The sequence below is a fragment of the Molothrus ater genome, chromosome 11 (assembly GCF_012460135.2).
Source record: "Molothrus ater isolate BHLD 08-10-18 breed brown headed cowbird chromosome 11, BPBGC_Mater_1.1, whole genome shotgun sequence".
Taxonomy (NCBI): domain Eukaryota; kingdom Metazoa; phylum Chordata; class Aves; order Passeriformes; family Icteridae; genus Molothrus; species Molothrus ater.
In genome coordinates this window covers 6,374,267-6,393,975 of record NC_050488.2, presented here as the reverse complement: position 1 = coordinate 6,393,975, position 19,709 = coordinate 6,374,267, and positions in this window count along the sequence as shown.

Genomic DNA, 19,709 nt, shown 5'->3' with positions numbered 1-19,709 from the left:
AGGCAAAGCCAATGAAGGGCAGCACTGAAGCCCCTGTGGTGTTGCCCCTCTCCTTCAGGTGGGGGCTCTATGTGAGCAGTCACTTTAGGACACCCCCTCTCTGACCTTCCTCACAGTCCTGTTTATCTCCTCTCTAAACATTCCCTCTGTCACCAAGTGTATCTTTGATGATGGTCCAAAGTTCACATCCGCTCTCGTGTTTAACCTTCATGAGCTTGCTGAGCTCATTTTGTGTGCACCAGGCTCCAGGCACGTAGGCCAGCTCCTCTCCTCATTACTGGGTGACTGATTAGCAGCAGCAGGATGGCCCAGCAAGGAAGGGGCAGCTCTCCACGCCAAGGGGACTGCAGGGTTTGTGTTGGCACCTTGCACCATGCACTGGAGGCTTGGTGGGGCAGAGCGAGTGCTGAGCCTGCCTGCTGCACTTTCCATAGGCTGATGGAGAGAATAACATGCTCTGCAGCTGATAGAAAACGTTTTCAAGGTGTGGTTATGAGGCATGGTCCTGTATTTTATCTTGTGATCTGGCCCAGCTTGCCACTTTCATGGAAGTGAAAGGTTGGTGGAGTCCCTTGTATTCCTTGGTTGGACTTCTATGGACACCAAGACCAAAAGGATTTCCCCCAGAGTCTGTAGATCTGTGTGGTTTTAGTGCCCACTGAAACCTCAGGAAACGGAACTTTGCACACAGATTTCCAGCTCTCTTTCTCTCTCCATGTTTTACAAGGATATTTTAGTTTGTGTTAATAGTTCTCAGACACCATATTTTGTACTAATGAGCTCCAACCCTTATTATAAGGAGCAGAACGGAACTGCATAAAGTGCCAAAGGAATAATTATTCTCACACTCGAGCAGCAGACTGACAGGGACAAGTCCTGCTCAACCTAAGAAGCTCCTGGAGCAGGAAGTGTTCTAGTGTGTTACTGAGAGAGGCTCAGCTCCAAGAGGTAGAGGGTATTTCTGAGCTTCCCAGAGACTGACACCTACTTGAAATGAAAACCGGAGGGAAACAGGAAAACATTAGCAAATCAAAGTGTGTTCTTCACTTTGGATAGCTTCTGCCTTCAGGGACAGATGGATTTTGGGCACCAGTTTTGTGCAGTATAATTTTTGTTTTCTCCACAATTGGTAAAGAAAATAAAGTTAAGGCTGCAGCTAAGCAGAGGAAACCTCACCTGGCCCAAACAGAAAAATACCATTTTTGGTGTTAGCACCTCACACTGTGAATATTTGATTTGGCTAATAAACACAGAGAAGTTGTTAAATTATTTACCTGCTCTGTGTACTGAGCATTTGTTGCTAAGCTGCTCAGTATTTAAACACCCAAGTCTCCAGCACACAGCTCTGCTGAGCCAGGGTGTGGAGGCTCTATATGGAGTGTGTCCCACTGACCTTTTTGGGGAAAGGTGGCACTGGGTGTGTCAAACACCCCAGCAGTGAGGATGGCTCATGGATGGCCAGCTGTGCTCTGTAGGTGGCCACTGTGAGCCCTCAGTGCACGTGGGCCATTGCTGGGTTTGGCTGAACAGCACTGCCCAGGGACTGCCAGTGCCACTGGGACTGTGCTGGCTGCAGGATGCACAGTGTGCCTTTGGAGGGGCAATTTATTATGTTTGTAATCGAATTTCGGCTTTTTTATTATGTTTTTGCAAATAGTGTTAGACTACCAATAAATTGCCATGGATCTTAATAGCAGCATGCGGGCAAGAGAAAACTGTTTTTAAATATATTTGTCCTAAGAAGAACCAAGCAAATGAACAAAAATCCAGCCAGTCATCATATGTGGTTTTAAGAGAACTCAAGGTGTGAGTTTCTTCTGCAAAGCTCCTGGGTTTTGGTGAACCTGGGGTTTTTGCATTGACTTGACTCCAGTTTCTGGCACTGTGTCCTGACAGGGTGGCCCAAGAGCTGGGTATGGGATCCTGGCTGCTCTGAACCACTGTCTCCAGTACAGGTTATTGTATTGCTAGGGACTGTTGCAGTGTTTTCGCCCTCTGAGAGTTCCCACATAACCAGAGGTGGGATCTTCCAAAAGAATCACTCAGTAGATCCATAGATAGCCAAGAACAAACTGTCCCCTGCCCCAGGGTGTGCTGGGGCAAGACTTTGCTATGCAGCTTCTGGGGCACAGTGGCAGGGCCATCATTGCAGGTGCAGAGTTTGGGGTAATTGGGAGTGGGGTGGCCCAGCCTCATCCCCAGTGGGCACAGCTGTGAGCAGCAGGTGAGCAGCACTGACAGCAATGAGCCATGGAGTGCCCAGGGGCACTGCCCAACCACCAAAGGGAACAGAGGGCACACAGGTGCAGGGCATCAACAGGAGGGGATAAAAGGCTGGGCTGATAAAGAGCAGACCCCTGCAGCCTCCTGAGGTGGTGAGATGTTACTCAGTATGGGCAGATACCTGAAGCCTTCAGAAGAGGTAAGGTGTTACTCTGTTACTGTATGGGTTGGAGCTTTCTGAAATGATAAAATGATGTGATGATACTCTGTGTGTTCTGGCTATCTCAAATGCAGTTTATGCTGTGACTGAGTTTGTGCAGGAAGAGAGGAAGGTTCTCCCAGCTGAAGTGGGAATTTGTGTCAGCAGCAGGAATCTGTCCATGGAAATATGTAATCTGCAATTAAGCTTGTTGTGGCTGGAGAAGCAGGATCCCTAGATGGCTGGTTTGGTGGATGGTGCTTAAAGCATTATTTTATATTTTTCACTCCTTTTTAGTCATAGACCTGGGCATGTGCGGTGACCAACTGTGCATGCAGGAATCCATGGTGTGCCTCAAAGGCTGGATTTATTGAATAAAAGGAGAAGATTTAAATAATTTTTACTCCTCATATTTAAGAGTAGGAAGGGTTTGATGTTTGAAAATACATCCCTTCAGGAAATTTTTTCCCCCCCAGCAAGGACTTGCTAGTGAGTTGAATTATGTGCTCAGATTCCAAATCAAGCTATTTGTTGATGTCATGAAAATTATTCTTTAAGCTGTGTGAAACCCTCAAAAATGTAACTAATTTCCTCAGTTCACTCAACACCCATCACTCAGTAAACTGGGACTGGAAATGAAGTGGCAAATCAGCTTGGGACTATTTCTGCTTTTTGTATGAATGTTCTGTTTGAATAGTTTTTGGGTTGGGTTCTTGGGGATTTTGTATTTTTTAAAATCTTTTCTGTAGGGTTTTTTAATCTTTCTGTGATCATTCCAGCAGCAATGTTTCTGCTGCATGATTTTCTCACAGTGAATGAAACGTGTTTGTGCAAATTTTCTCTGAACATCAGCTCCATATCTTGTGTTCCCTATGATGCCTTGCAAGCTGCGAGTGCAGAGCCACCAAAACAGGGAACATGAGCAGTATTGGGGCTTTTAAAATTGTTCAATATGGAACAAATTTCTAAATTTGACCATGAGCTATCTGAAATTCACTATTTGCAAGGAATTCCTTGAAATAGGCTTGTACAAGGCAGCGACATTTCAAGGAATGAGTTCATATAAAGATTTGCTGAGATACATTTGAGTGCTCAGAGAGAGGAACACGACTCATCTGGTTGCTTCCTTGTAGAAAATCATTCTTGTTTTAGTTATTGTGGTGTCTCACTCCTTTGTACAGGAATATTTCAATTTTAGTCCCCTGGCAGTGTATATAGAACGTAATTTTAGAGCACTTTGAGATAAATTGGTCTGTGTGCCTTTTTAACAAGGATCTCTAGCAACCTTACAAACACTGATTATGGATTGTTTTCCATTCCACCTGGGAGGTGCACATGAGTGGCTGGGTTCAGATTTACAGTGAAAGGTTTGTGATCATAGAAGGCATCTGATCTGCCTTGCATCATCAGTAGTGTCTCAAGGTCAAGGTATCCTCAGGTATCCTCACCTGGTGCTTTCTCTCCCAACTTTATCCATGACCTCAAGGTTTCTTCACATGCACCCTCAGAAGGAAATGTTTGTGTATCCCATGTTTGCCAAAGACAACAGCTGTCATCAGCACCATGTTAATATTTCATAAGCAAACAGAATTGGCAGAGATGGTTCTGCAAGTCCTGATGGTTCCTTGGTGGACAATTTTTCATTTTTTTTTCTTATCTTATGCTTTGCCTAATGTAGTAATTCTCAAAAGAGCTTGAGAGGAATTTTAGTGTGCAAAAGCTGGAAGAGAACTGACTATCTCATGGCAGGATTTGCTTTTCCTCTTTGGCCTTTGGGTCACTCTGAGCTCCCTTTGGGTTTTAAATGTGTTCCCAGAGAAACACACTTTGCCCCCCCTGTGGAAGCATCACACTTCATTGTTTCCTTCTATGCATTATTAAGCTGCAAAAAGAGCTTTGCAGCTTTTGCTTTTGAAATATGTGCTCATTAGCTGTAATTAAATCTTTAAATTCTCCTTCAGGCTTGGATAAGGCACAAGCTCCGCTTATACCCAAAGTTTTTCCTCTGACTCTTTTTCATATATTTTACTAGTTTTATTCTTTTCTAATTACTGAATGCAATAGTGTTTCCAAAGCAGCCAAAAATAAAAGTATTTAGTGTTCAGCAAGGTATGTGTTAATCTGGCAAACTATTATATTGGCTACAAAGTCTCTTATTTAATATGAATCACTCTGTAAAGCGCCTCAACAGCACAGCTTCTTATTCATTATTGCTTAATTTCATGATAGCTGAGATGTGGGATTTCAGTTAACGGGTAATTGAGATCATAAATCAAAATATTTTCAATGAGATTACGTGAAACACAAGATGTTCAGGTTTGGAGTGTGAAATTCCCAGCTGCTTTCAGCAAGGATGAGTGAGGTCTGCAGGCACATCCCTCTTCCTGCCTCAGGTCCAACATAAGATCATTGGAGAGGGGGCAAGTTTTTGGTGTGTTTTGTAGGATTCCCAGGTGATGTCTCTCTGTTGTGCTGGATGGGAGACTTTCCTGTCCCCATTTCACCAGCAGGAACATGAGGCCAATCACAGCATGGGCTCTGGCAGTATCCAGTGGTACAGAGTACAGGAGCTGGCTGTGTCACCAGGTTCTGTGCTACTTTGCCAAAAACATCCTCCAAGGGCCCTCAGGGTTGCCCAGGACATCTGGGCAGGAGCAGAGATGTCAGACAGGTGGTCTCAACCACTGACACATCTTTCTTACTCCTTCCCTTGGAAGATTCATGCTGGATGACTAATTCCTCCTAACAATTCTGATTATTGCTTTTGTTAAGAACTCATAGGCACAACAGCAGTCACTGGCAGAGCAAGGATTTTAGAAGAGACAAGTTATAAGACATCCTGACAGACATCTTCATTCAATCTTCCCCATTTGGCCCTACTGACCTCCACAAGCCTTGGATTGATCATATTAGCAATTTTTTACCAAAAATTACCTGTTTTATTCCTTCTTTTGAGAAAGTGTGCGAGCAAGCTTCCCTTAAAAATCACAAGAACAGTAGTCCTCTTCATGGGGAAGGAGGATGTAAAACAAGAATATCCCCTTCTAAATTTTTCTATTGGAGATGAAAAGCTGCAGGATCATTTATATGTTTTTAAAGGAAAAGTATTTTGGGGGCAGATTCCTTTTGTTTCTTTTCTTGGCTCACTTGTAGCAGTCTTGAAAATAGTGGCTTCAAATGGAAATGCTGAAGCAGCACTTGGCGGCGTAGCAGCAGCAGCCCATATCTCCTCCCATGTGTCTGAGGCTGCCAGCAGGGCCTGGATTGCTGCTGGCCTCATCTTACCAGGCAGAATTACTGCTTTTTATAAGGTCAAATGTGTAGCTTCTTCCTACTGGAAAGGCTGAGGAAGGACAATGAATGATTCATTGCAGGCACTCCAGTGGCACACAGACCCCTCGTGTGCATGGTGTGGGAATACACCAGTACAGATTTCCAACAGGCCAAGTTATGTAGAAAATGCCTTTACTCCATCACCAAAGCACAGAATGGGCTATTTGTGACCAGCTTTCTCTGGGTTTTTTCCTATTGTTTTTCCCTCTGCCCCTTCCAGGGTGTTTTTTGACTTTGCTCCACACCTGAGGGGTTGAGCTGGGAGGTTCAACCAAATCATGGACCATATGGATTTAGAGCAGCTGAAGCATGTAACCCACATTGTGGCTGTTACAGAACCCCCTATGGCTTTATCCAAGAGCCTCCACATTGCTCCATATATCCAGATCCTCAAATTAGGCAAATACTCTCATTGCTGACCCCGTTTACTGACCCCATGCTCTGTTCTCTGTGGTATCTGGACAAAAAGCAGGACAGGAAGGCTACAGGATGGGCAAAGGAAAGCCCTGGTGGATCAGTGCTGTTCAGAGAGAAAAGTGTCTTGGGAAAATGCTTCATCATGACCCCTCAGATCCACAGGTCCTCACACCTCTTCTATGGAATGGGGCCACCACTTTAATTTAGGGAACAGAGTCATTTTTCTGAGGGGTGAAAAAGTTGCTTGAAGCCTTCAAAGCAGTAGTGCTCTGGTGCCAAACTAATTTTGTGGATCCGGATATGAGTGGTTTTCCCCAGGCTGTGACCAACTGGAGGCATAGCTTGCAATTTAGTGCAGGGCTCCTCAGTCAATGGATGCCTGTGGTTCTGCCCCAGCATCCAAACCAGCTTCATTTTCTGCCTGTAGTAAAAATTAGAAAGTGACGTTTTCATTCCCAAAAGCTTCCAGGCTGTCTTGTAGCTGCTTTATTTTTGGTCAGTGTTGGCTAAAGGCCTTGCTAAGAAGTTCCCCCGCAGGTAAGGGTGGGGAAAGGGTTTAGGCAAAGTAGTTTAGGTGCTTCATCACCTGCCTGGATCACAAGACCCAAGGAATTTCACTCCTTGAAATCTCACTTCATCCCTATTCTGCCCTTTTAGGTGAGTTTTTTTCTTTTCTATGGTTAAAATAGTTCTTAATATCATGATTTGCTCAAGGTGTAGAATAGACCAAAAATGCATTCCCCAACTGGACTGAAGAATGTTCAGGTCTCATGTCATTATTTTTTAACCAGGTCTGCATTAAAAGTTTTATGAGCTGCTCCAGTTTCGGAAGGTTTCCCGTAAATGAACTTTCCACCACTCAGTGACAGCAGTGTGTTGCCAACACATGGATAATATGGAAAATGAAAGAGGAAAAAAAAGCCCTTTCCCCCGCCTTTCCTCCATCTGTTACAATACGGGACTGTGGCAGGAAACGAGGTTTTGCAGTTTTATATGAGCAGAAGTGTGTTGTGTGGTTTTTTGGTATTTTTTTTTTTAAAGCTGTGGAGTGTGTCATTTCAGAGCTCTCTCCAGCAATCTGGAAGCAACCAACTTAAGGCATGGAAAAGACATTATGTAATTGCAAAAGACAAAAAAGCCTCCCAATGCTGAGGCCTTGTGGCAGAAGCCAGTCTCTGACCTCACCCTTCTCAGGATCTCTGGAGAACACTGTGTTCCTCTGGCCTCTAGTGAAAAATAGCCTCTGCCAGATTTCAGCAAACAATTCCGGCATTTCCTTCCCCTGCCTCTGGTCTGTGGGTGTTTTGGAGTCTCTCGCATGTGTGGGCAGGGATTCATTAGCTAAAATAAAAACGGTACTACAGGGCTGCAGTGGAGAAAAAGAAAGTTAAGGGGGAAAAATGCAAGCAAGTGTAATAAGCCTGTGGCCTCAGCTTGTCTGGACTCGATTCCAGTTTTGGAATTAATAAAGAGCAAGCCAGAAATCAAGGGGATCTCGTGGGCCCTGTTGTCTCCCCTCCCATGGTCCCTGGTGCCCCATCTGAGCCTTTGCAGCTCCTGCCGGCAAAACTGAGCACAGGCCCTGGGTTTGAAAGATCAAGGTCTTTGTTCTTTTTTAGCTTTTCCCAGTATAATCCCTACAGAGATGTAATCGTTCAGTGTTGTTTTTCCTCTGAATTCTCTTTAATTTCCTGCCTGTGGTTTTGGGGGTTTTGTGAGGTTTTATGGTTGTGGAGAAATTTTGCTGTTCGCAGTGGATGTCCTACATGCTCTAAAAACTTTTATTCTAAGAAAAGTCTTTCTATGTCCTAATTTAAATTGCTGGGTCATCATTATTGCCACTGCAATACTCCCAAGGGAACCCAGATAAATATCCCTCCCCATGGGCATCCTGCCTTGACACTGGCCCTGGGTCTCTGGGGGCAAGAGAACCCCATTCATTTTCAGGCCATGGATTGGAGACCTTAAATCCCACGGCTGGTGTATCCAAAGGGAAGGGAAAGCTACGCTTTTTTTTTCCCCAAGCAGAGACGCCAGCCATGTTGCCCTAAACTTTCTCTACAAATGTTCTGGAGTTTGGCTGGTGTCTGCCAGCTGGAGCTCAGTACCTTCTTTACAAGCTTCTGCTTCCTGCAGACTGGCTGCCAGGGAAGCCAGTGATAGGCTTTCAATTGCTGCCTTGTTTATTTAAGATCTTTGAACTTCAGAAGGCTCCCAGAAGCAAACAGAAGCTTTGGTTGGCCTTGTAGGGACCTTACATGTGCCTGCTTGGGCTCTGCAGCCATTGTTGTACCATTAAGAAACATTTGTGTTGCATGTTCTTCAGCTGAGCAATTTGGCTGTTGTGGTGCAGGGAGTCCTGTCTTGTGCCTGTCAGCAGTGATGCTTTCCTTGCTTGGAAAGCTTAAAGCATTAGGGAATAGCTTGGGGCTGGCATTTACAGGGGTCTGAAACTTGGCTTTGGCCAGCATGCCACATTGTGTGTTCTGGTTCTGGTCAGAACTCCCTGGCACCTGCCTGCTGCTGCAAGGTGATCTGATTGCTGGCCCTGACACTTGTCTCCCTACACAGAGAACCTGCTGCTTGCTGGCAGCTTTTCCTTTTTCCCAGCAGAAGAAACCTTTAAATCATTGATGAGTGCTTCACCTAAATGACTCTGCAGCTCCTCCACCAAGGAACCCAGGCTGCAGCAGCCCAGAGTCATTTGGGGGAGTAATTCCTGCTCCCTTGCCCTTTACCAGCAGCAGCAGTGTGCAGAAGCCCTGTGGTGTGGTGGATTGAACATGAAACCCTGGGAGCCTGTTTCCTAAGCCCTGTGGTGCTGCTGTCTCACTGCCTTGGTTCTGAGAATATGTCTGACATCTTGAAGCTGTGGGTTTGTCCCTCTTTTGCCCCAGAATAAACCTAAATAGATAAAGATTTCATGTATTAATATATTTATAATATTAAATAATATAATATCTTGAATAAATAGAAATAACTGAAGATAAATGATAAATAAGTTGTTTGCCTCCCTTGCAAACAGCCCTGTGACAGATCCCTGTGACCCTGTGGAAAATGAAGTGGGAATGGGCACTGAACTAACACTGACAAAGATGTTGATAGTCACTAGGATCCTTCAGGAGACTTTGAAAAACCTCTGCTAAAATTTGGTAGAAACTGAGTGATGCATGGATAGAGAGGATGAGCTGACCCAGAGGGTCAATGCTGGCTGCCCAGTCCCAGCTGGATTCTTGTGGTGTTTTGTTTTTGTTGGAGGAGCTAAACTTGCTTGGTGGGATGATTGCTTTGAGCTTTTGAGTGTCTTGAGCAATGTCCATGGTGTTTGGCAGGGTGAAGAGCTGGGGAAGGTGTTGAGCATCTCCAAAGCTTATGGGAAGGTCTTTGGGGCAGCATAAGAAACCCAGCTGGGAGAGGGGACAGCAAGTACATGCTCTTTAGGTTCAGGATGGGAGGGATGTGAATAATTCCTACTGACAGAAAGCTGCTGCTTTCCTGGGGACCTGTTTCCAGGACTGCTGAGGCTGACAAGTCTAGAAGGATCACATAGTCACCAGAGAGCATTTATGAACCTTGATCTCAACTAGGCTATGGTTTGCTGGGGAGATGTTGGCTCTGTGCACCTAACTCCTCCTCTGAGGATCCCAATCCCTTCTTAAACACCTGCCTGATTTCTCAGGTAATTTTCCATTTGCATGAAGTAATTTGATTTTTGGAGAGGGAGCACAGAAAGGACTGATGAAAGGCTACTAGCTGTTCCCTCCTGACAAATAACACAGTGTGAAGAGGGCTTTGAAATTCCAAGCGTGAGCCCTTGCTCTCCATGCAGCCAGCAGTGGGGTTTCAGCCATATCCCCAAGGAGACACCAGTGCAAGCAGCACATCTTCCCCTCTTGAGGGGGATTTGCCTTGTTGCTTGATAATCTTCCCCATGATAATTTGCCAGCAATTCCTTCAGAGCTTTTTTTGTTCTGTAAACAGCCTGTCAGCTTCAGGTTCTGGGCTGAAGTGTGTGTCTGTGCAATCCCAAAGGCACCTGGTTTAGGGAAAATGAAACCTGGATCTAGGATGTGTTTTCTGATGGATTGAGTTAACTGTGTGATTCAAGCCTATAATCACCCTTAAATGCTGCAAATTAGCACTAAGTGCCACAGAGGTGGCATCAGCACCTGGTGATCAATGAGGGCTTCGCTCCATCCCTGGAGTTGGATATTTTTGGGGGGCAACCAGTGCCATTCCTTCCCAGTGCAGCTGATTCAGTAGCTCTTCAGCTTGTTCTATCTCCATTTCCCTGCATGCCATCAGTAATTTAGCTTTTACTCTAGAAAGTGAGATTTTGTGTAGCTGGTGGATGTCATGGTGTTACCAGGGAAGGAAGGTAGGGCAGTTGTAAAACGGAGTTTTTCCTGCTGTGCAATACTTTTATTCCCAATGCTTTTCTTGTCTTGCTCTCCCTGCAGGAAATGAGCTGTAGCTCTGACCATGCTCTCCACCATTCTCTTTATCCACCCGGCCATAGCACAAAGTCATTTTGCTTTGTATTTCAGCACTTGTCCTTCCTTTGTGCCTTTTTAAAATTTGGGACTGCAACACTCCATTTCCTAGGGTGGTTTTGAACTAAGGGTGAGACTGTAGCCAGCTCCTGGTCCAGGCTCAGAGAGGGAGAATTAAGAGTCCCTAGATGTTTGAGGTTTTTACCTGTGTTTCACCAGCTTTGTATTATGTTTCATGTCTTCTGTCTGGTTCATTTGCTGAAAACAGATTTTTGTTTTGAAAGAAAAACACAAAAAGCATCTCACATGGAAAACAGGAGTTTAAAATGCTTAGTGGAAGGTAAATTCCTACTGAATTTCTTTCCTTTCTTCTCATCTGTATCCAGCCCTGTCCTTCAATATCCCCCATACCTAGCACAGCCAATCTGAAGTGGTTAAGGGAATTTCCTGCTTCTGGATCACCAGTTAGCAGTGAACAGAAGATGGTCTGGTTTGGGAGGAACAAGCCTAATGCATTTTAGCTCAGATTAAAAAAAATGGACTATTGTTTTAAGTTAGACTATTTGAAAGGGTTGAAACTAGTAAAAATAATTTGCTTTTTCAATAAGCAGCACTTTATGGTGGAAAGATCATAACTTATGTGTTTTATCTTTTTATCACCAGTAGGATTTTGATATATTACCATTTATCTATGGACTGGAAAAGTTCATTGCTATTCCTTTTCTCTCCAAATTAGCATAAATTAATTACTCTTCCCAGAAATGACTGTGGAGAGAATAAAAATGCCTTTTGGTAACTGGTCAGACTTGGACAAAAACCCAAAAGTGAGTGTAGCTTTAAATGCAGAGAGAAGAGACAAAGCAGGACCCAGTATTAGATGCCAAACAATAAAGCCTTTAACATGTCTTTGGGATTTTGAGGGGACTGTACTGCTGACCTCTCATTCCTGCATATTTTCTACTGGCAGCATGGCAGCTTTTTCCCTCTCTCTGCTCTTAGAAACCCATCCCATGAAGTAGCAACAGGAGGACCAAAGTAAAAGCATACACTGAACTGATGGCTTTGCATGGGAGGGTGGTTGAAGCTCTGAGCTGGTGCTCCTGGGGAGGAAAATGGTCTAAGGCCCTTTAAGGCTCGTGATCTGGCTGGGCCAGCTGAAAACATTGCTGCCACTCAGTGGGAGTAATATCTACAGCTCTCATGGAAGAGGGGCTGTCACAATCCCAAGCTGGCTGTTTCTTCCCCTGCATGGGCTGCCAGGGGAGCTCTGGCATGACAATGGTGCTAAACACACAAGGAATTTAGAATGGCTTTGCTTGGCTGGTGTTTGTAAAAGAAACCTTAATGCACAGTCTAAATCCAGCTGCAGGTCACCAGCTTGCTGCTGCATGTAGCTCCTGAAGGTGTTCAGGCTTCTGGAGCAGTTTTGGTGATGTGTTTGCAATGGGACCTCATGATGAGGATGGGTTTGCAGAGCCTCCTTTTCACTGCAGCACGGACAGTGCTCGTCACACCCACACAGAGCTGCCACTCTGCTGTGTCTGTGTCACATTGGAGGCCTCACCCATGGTATCAAGTGCTCAGTGCAGGCAGAGTGAATCTCTGGCAAATGTCCCTGCTCTGGAGCCAGAAGGCTTGGGCAGAGCCTCTGTCTCCTGACAGTCACATTGGTTCTGTCTGAGCTTCACCATGACTTGGATACAGAAGCCTTACTCCTGCAGGAGGAGATGCTCAGAGTTGATGCCTATGGGATGAGCACCCTCCTTGCAGGGTGCTGTGAGTGCAGAGGCTCCACTCCTGCAGGCGTGAGCCATGACCAAGAATAATGGTGGCATGGCTCACTTTGTTATTAACAAAAGGGACACCTGATTAGCAAAATGGTAATTACCTTTGGATCTAATAAGTGTAATTATTGAGTAATCCACTGAAGCATATAATGAGGTAGGAATATTTTTAGCTTGCAAGTTCTCTGCAGTCCCCCAGTGCCGTACTCCCAGTAAAGAGCACTTAGGCAGCACTGATGGCCTGTAGCTTTTAAGAAATTATTGTGATGCATCTTTAAATCTGGCAGCTTTATTAAAAAGGGAGGTGTGGGGAATGCTATTATCTGAACATAGCTGGGTTAGGAGAGAGTGTGCATTTCAGAAGGGCCCCAGTGCACTGTGAGGCTTGTGGGCTTGAGAGCTGGAGGTGCAGCCAAATGCCAGAGATGCTGAGATTTGCCTGGGCCCTTTTGAGCTGCTGTTCTCTGATCTGGGTGGTGGGGCTGGGCACATCCAGTGCTGACATGGGCACTGCCTGGCCATACTGTGTGCAGTAGGAGCAGGACAAGGAGCCTTTGTCCAAGTCCTGGAGGAGGCTACAGAACAGAAACCAGTTGAGCTGGACCAGTGCCTTAGCCCCACTTTTGCTGCTTGGCTGACCAGTGAAAAAAAGGGAGAGGAAACAGTAAAATTTTTGATGGAATAGATTTTAAAAATTACAAACATAAAGGTCCAAGAAATCCCACTCATGTTTGCTGCTTGGCCAGGGTATTTTTCCATTTTCAAGCAGAATTTCAGGCAGCTGCCCCTGTTCTTCCTGGTGTAGTATCCCAGAGCACACCAAGCCCTGGGAAAGCAGAACCTTTGGGCCTGTGTCAGCACAAGTACCGCCTCATCAGCCTTTTTTTTTTAATACCTCTGCATGACAAATACTAATTAATATTATTTATGAGGGTAAAACAGAGATGACACTGGCACCCTGACCTGTGGTTGGATGTTTCATGCTGCAGTTTGTGACTTAGGTGACAAACGTTATCTTTTGCTTCTACTAAAAACTTCCCTTTGCAAGGTTTCCCCCCTCCCCACCCCAACTAAGTTTGCACTTTGAAGAATGCTTATTAAAATTCAGATGAAGATGTTCAAAGCTGGGTGATGAGAGCTCTGCCAGCCAAGCTTGGATTGTCGTTTCACGGTGCTGGAGATGGTTTTTTCATAGAATCAGAATCACAGAATCAAGGAAGTTGGAGAAAAACCTTTGAGATGTGTGGAATCCAGCCTTTCATCAAAGATCACCTTGTCAACCAGGCCATGGCACTGAGTGCCACTTTGAACACCTCCAGGGATGGTGACTCCACCACCTCCTGGGCAGTTCATTCCAGTGTTAACAACCCCTTCTAAGAAGAAATTCCTCCTTATATCCAACCTGTTTCCATTGCAAATGCCTCTTTGTAGAGGTATGTAGAGAAGTGAAAAATGTGCACTCCCCAAGCACTTAGAAAACACCATTAAAGAAAAAAAGAGACGTGTAAAAACCACTTAGCTGGATTCATTTCCATCTTTGCAGAATTTTCTGTGGGAATGCTTTTTGCAGCATTTGGCCAGCTCATGCTATGAATTAGCTGAGCCCTTTGCCTGCTCCCAGGCTGCAGAGTGAGGCTGTGCTGCCTCTTTCTTTCTTTCTGAGCGGACATTTCAAAAGCTGGTGTCTTATTCCAGCCTCTCCAGAGTGGAGTGGGAATGCAGAGCTGGGAACACCTGCTTCCCACACCGGCAGCGCTGAATGGCTGAGGAGCACACGGCTGCTGAGCCTTTGTTTTGGGGCTTTCTTTTAACTACAAGGAGTAATCGGAGTTGGCTGTTAAATAAATGAGTTTGGTTGGAAGATAAGCCCGGACACCTGAGGTCTTGCATTCCTGGCAGAGCTGGCAAGCTCCAAAGGGCTTTTTCAACAAGCATCACTGGAAAGTCGCTATTGTGTGTGAGCTTTACACTCAAACACCTTTGGACAATGAAGGCACCAGAGGACACTGCTGCTCCCGATTGTCAGCAGCAGAATAAATCCCTGCTTCCTGCAGCGTTTCCCTCCGCTGGCCACAAGGCCAATGCAGAGTGCAGAGCTTTGCAGAGGCACAAAAGGTCTCTCAATAGAGCAGGGGTCAAACTGCGGGTTCCTCCTTTCACAACGGCCCCTGATCTCTGATGCAGAGCCCTACGTGACCCCTTTCGGAAACGGAGAAAGGGCGACATTGTGCTGCTGAGGGGAAGGAGGAGGAGGGAATCCCAGCCCTGCTCCTGAAACGAACTTGGGCCGATGTTTTCAGAACTCCCTACAGCAGAATTTTAGGTCTCCAGCTCCCAGTGGGACTAATGGGAGCTCTTACCCGAAATCTCTCTGCCAGTCCTGGCTGTACAGCATCTCTCAGAGTGGAATCCAACTATCTGCAGCTGACTGTGGGTTCTGCTGGCTGGACAATTCATCCCATGTGTGTGTCAGGGGGTTATGCTGGTCCAGGGGCTTTTGGGAGACAGTGAGGTGTCCAAGCCCTGCAAAATGCCTGACTGCATCACCCTGACACAGAGTCTTCAGTGCCCTGGATCCCAGCTACCATCACTACCATCATTTCTCCACGTGGCCAAGGAAGCTTTCACACATCATCCCCCTCCAATTTTTCTACACAGAAAGGATGGGGCAGCCTGGTTCTGAGAAACGCACCCAGGGGAGCCGAACTTGGCCATTGCATTCCCCATCTGTTAAGTACATCCACACAATGATATTTCAGTACGTGTCTTAAAACAATGATTTCCTTCTCTCTTATTGTTTCGGGTCCTTTGGATTCCTCGTGCAGATTAAGGAGTGTCCCTGTAGAGCTGAAACACAGCGGCAGAGCTTCTAGGGTAAATCAGATCCCATCTCCCTGCAGAGCACCAGCAATGGAAGAATAGCACTGGGCTGGCATTGCATGTTTGCTTTGCAGCCAGGAGCCTGGGGAAAGAAAGGATCCAGCTTGTCCACCTTTTAAAGGGTGCAAGGAGGGAAGGGAAGACCCACCAGAGCTCACAGAAAACTGCCACCCATGTCCAGATTTTCTTTCTGAGCGATAAACTCCTCTGATCTCCCTGTGCAGAAAACAGCATGTGGGGGATTCTGGTGCCAGCAGCACTTTTTGCTGGAAACCAGGATGTTTCTGTAATGAGGAAAGAAACATTCTTGAGTATGAAGTTATCAAACAACTTGACAAATTCAGATGCACTAAATCACCCAGTGTAAACATCTGTCTGGCCTGCTTTTGTGTGCCTACAGCGAGGGCGGCTTATCTGCCTCTTGGTGAGATGCAATATCTGTCCTCTGCTGCTATTTTTAGCTTGTATTTATTTGGAAGAGACTGGTACAATAATCTCATCAGGCCTGACTTGCCTCTAATTCCCCTTAAGACTGTTTTAGGAAGATGGGCAGTTAAAGCATTGCTGTGGTTGAAGCCCTTGTGCATGCTGTGATGTGAAAGCCCCATGTGTGGTTCCTTGTGAACACTAGAGCTGTTGTTCCCTGGATCATTGGTGCTTGGCTGTATTAGTGACTTGCTTTCTGATGTTGGGGCAAATGGCTTCATTTCTCCATTTCCTGTTTACTTTTTTTTTTCCCTACTGGCAAAATTGGCTGTTACTGAGTTTTCCTGGCCCTCATCTTGGGGTGCTGCAGGGAGAGGAGTGGCTGGGGTCTGTTCAAAAGCAGATATATTCAAGCATAATCCCACTGACCTCACTCAGACTGCTCACATGTTTTAAATTAAGTACATCCTTAAACATTTTCAGGAATTGGAGCTGGGTTAGTTTAGGCTTGAATACACGTAGAAATGCATATGCATTTGGGACCAGAGGGGAACCTGAATGTTTTAAACCCATTAAATGTAAAAGTACAATATTGTGTGTTGGCTTAGGAGCAGGGAAACCAATTTTGAAGTCTGTATTCCCTGTTGCTGAGAGGAGGGGATGCGTGGTAGCATGGGAGGGGAGCACAGCTCTTTGCAAAAAGGCAGCCACCTCCCTTCATGCAAGCAAACCTGGGCACTAAGAAGGGCTTGGTGCAAACTCTCTGGTGACCATTGATAGGACCTGAGGGAATGGCCTGAAGCTGGGTCAGAGGAGGTTTAGGTTGGAAATCAGAAGAAGGTTCTTCCCCCAGACATGTTTGGGCACTGGAACAGGCTCCTCACAGCACCAAGCCTGACAGAGTTCAAGGAATGTTTGGAGAATGCTCTCAGGGACATGGTGGGATTCTTGCCTTGTCCTGTGCTGGGCCAGGAGTTGGAATCAAGGATCCTTGTAGGTTCTTTCCAGCTCAGGATATTCTATGATATAAATGTGTTTGCTTTGCATTTCCCATCTCTGTGCCACGATGCACGGCTTAGGCAGGGAGCCCCACCTGTGGGAGCTGCACCTTTATGGCTTCCCTGCTCCCCCCATAGGACAGCAGCATGGAGATAGATCCCTAGCTCATACTGAAGGAAGACCTAAAGGCAGCTCCTCAGAAAGTTGCCTGCAACAAGATTTTTACCTACATATTTTCCCATTGAGGACTCTGTTTCATGAAAAGATACTTTATTTGGGGGAAAACCTATAGCTGTTTCTTTTGTTTGGCGTCAAAGCCAGCTTAGAGGAGACTTTTTTTTTCTTTAATAGCAGCCAGCTGTATTAGCAGTCTTGAACCATGTTCTTCCTTCTGCTTTGAATATAAAGCCTATAGCAAGGGAACATTAGTTTTTCGTCTTGGCAATAAACAGTGTCTTCAGCTGCCAGTAGTGGAACTTGCCCATTTTCTTGCAGGAGAAAGTTAAAATAAGCACTAATGAAGAAGAAAAGCAAATCCAGCATTTCAGGTCTGTGTTCCCTAGTTCCTATGAATAGGCATATACTGCTTGCAGCAATTATGGTGATGGACTGGAAATCCACTGGGTGTTGCTTGTGCAGGTATAAATCCTGCTGGCTGTGAGCCACTTTTATCAGTTTATCTGCTGCAGTGAAATGGCTTAAAATTCACTTCTGGATCCTGAGGCAATGCTTGTGTCCTTGCTTTGGATTTTGCATGTAACAGCAGAGCGTGCTTTGGCTTTTTTTTTCCTTAAAAAAAGAAAAGTGAAGAAAAAAAGAGGAAGAGAAGAAAGTATTTCATTTGCTCCAGGAAGGCTCTCCTACAAACCTGGATGGAGTATAATAAATGCCACTTGGGTCTCAAGCCATAAAAGAGAGCTTGTCCCGTTGATGGATTTAATGCCCTGTTCAGGGGCTAATTCTGCACGAGCCCTTCAGTGCCCACAGCCACCATCCCAGAGGCCAGGCAGCCTCTTTCTGAGCCAGCCACCGCTTGGAAATGGGTGGCTCCCTTGAGATTTGCTCTCTTGCATGAGCTCTTCATGGCCTCCAGTCACACATCAGAGCACTTTTGGGTTTTGGCTGGTTCTTAAAGGATGTCCCGGGCAGGCTGAGCAGACACAGAGTCTGTGGTTTTCTCTCTTCCTGAGTTCAAGTCCTGTAAAGTGGGAGTCCGGGAAAGAAATCAGACTTTGTAAACTTTTAGTTCACAACTGTTGCTGGGTCTTGTATCTGTCTGCTCGTCCCAGTGCCTGTCATCACACAGCTGCCACAACCCTGTATTTATCTTGCTCTTTTTCTTTCTTCCTCAGTCCCTGGGCTTTCCCCCCACTCCATAGTCTGCCTTGCTGCTGATTTCTGCTCCTTTTCTTCTCTCCCCTTTGGTCTCTCCTTTACTCTGTGCTTCTTTTTTCTTGCCTGTACATTTGTTCACCACCTGTGCTCGCCCAGGCTTGTGGCAAGAGCAGAGCAGCCTTCCCTTGGCTCCCTTGGAACCTCCCAGGGGCATTCCCGGCCTCTGCAGGAGGGAAGTGAGCCATGAGACAGAAACGAACTCCTGTGATGAGAGCACAGCGAAAAAACTCAAAGACCTGTTCAGAAAACAAAATTCAAGCTCATCTTTGCTTTGAGTTTTAATTTCCCAAGCAGTGCTGGATATCCTGGGATTTCCCACAGAGCTGGCCTGGTTGCATCACCACCCATTTAGGGAGCGGGGATGGATGCTGGGCACATGGACATCAGGGAGCCAAGCTGCTGAGCCCTGGGGTGCTGTGGCTTCAGGGGGAATTTTGGAATCCACTCCTGCCTTCTTGGGATGTGTGGAGTTGGAGCTGATGGTCTGCTGAGCTGCCCTTTTTTTTTCTGAGAGCTACTCTGTTGGGCTGTGATTCACTTGCAGTGCCCTGCCCAGCAAACTCCAGAGGGATTGGGAGCATCCATTTCTGCCCCAGGTCTGTGTCTGCATGGTTAAGACTTGTTCAGAAGAGTTCCATGTGTGTGCATGAAGGAATGAACATAAAACCATCTTCCCTGCCATTTTCCTGGATCCTCACCTCCCTACTTAGTGTTTCCAAAGATATCTTTGCATCTGCTCACAGACCATCTCAGGAGTGATTTTTGGAGATGAACAGGCTTTGCTGCTTCTACATGAACTGAAGTTCCCTGTGGCATCCTGGATTTGTTTAAACCTGAAGTTCCAGAAGGGCAAAACTGTGGCAGAAGGCTGTTGAAACATGTACAAACTGGCAAGGAAAACATACTCCATCTTACTGAGAAGACCAAAGGTTTCCTATGTCTTAGAATTATCCCTCACTTTTGTAAGGGTTTGAGTGCAAAGTCAGAACTCTAACTTCAGAAATTCATGTCTTTTTGTTATTTTATTTATAAAGAGCAGAAGCTCTTCTGTGTCCTGCTAAATAATTTTTGACCTTTGAAAATTAGAAGTTGAGGTGTGAACCAGCTCTGTAGTTACAGTACTGAACTTGGGATTGAATTTGGATTTTTCATAGATATTCAGGTATCAAAGCTTTTGCTCTGTGCATGTGTGGTTTGTAGGAAGATTTGCAAAACATGGCAGTACACAATCTGGTGGGGTATTTGGTCAGAAAGCAACCCTACAATTCTCCTTTAAGTATGGACGAGTCATGGCTTCTGTAAATTTATGAAAAATTAGTTCTGATTGTAAACTGAAATATTTATCTAAGAAATGGGAATTTTTTGGAATCTGGAACCTCGTGTCAAAAGGCAAACATTGTACCAGTTTTGGCCAGTTGCTGCTCAAGGATCAGAAAACATGGAGCAGAGCAGCATGTGAGCCTGCAGAGCTGCTACTGTCTCTGGCAGGCAATGAAGATTTCTCTTTCAGGAGAAAAGTTTTGATAGCCAACAGCTTCTAAGGTTTTCATGGTACCCATG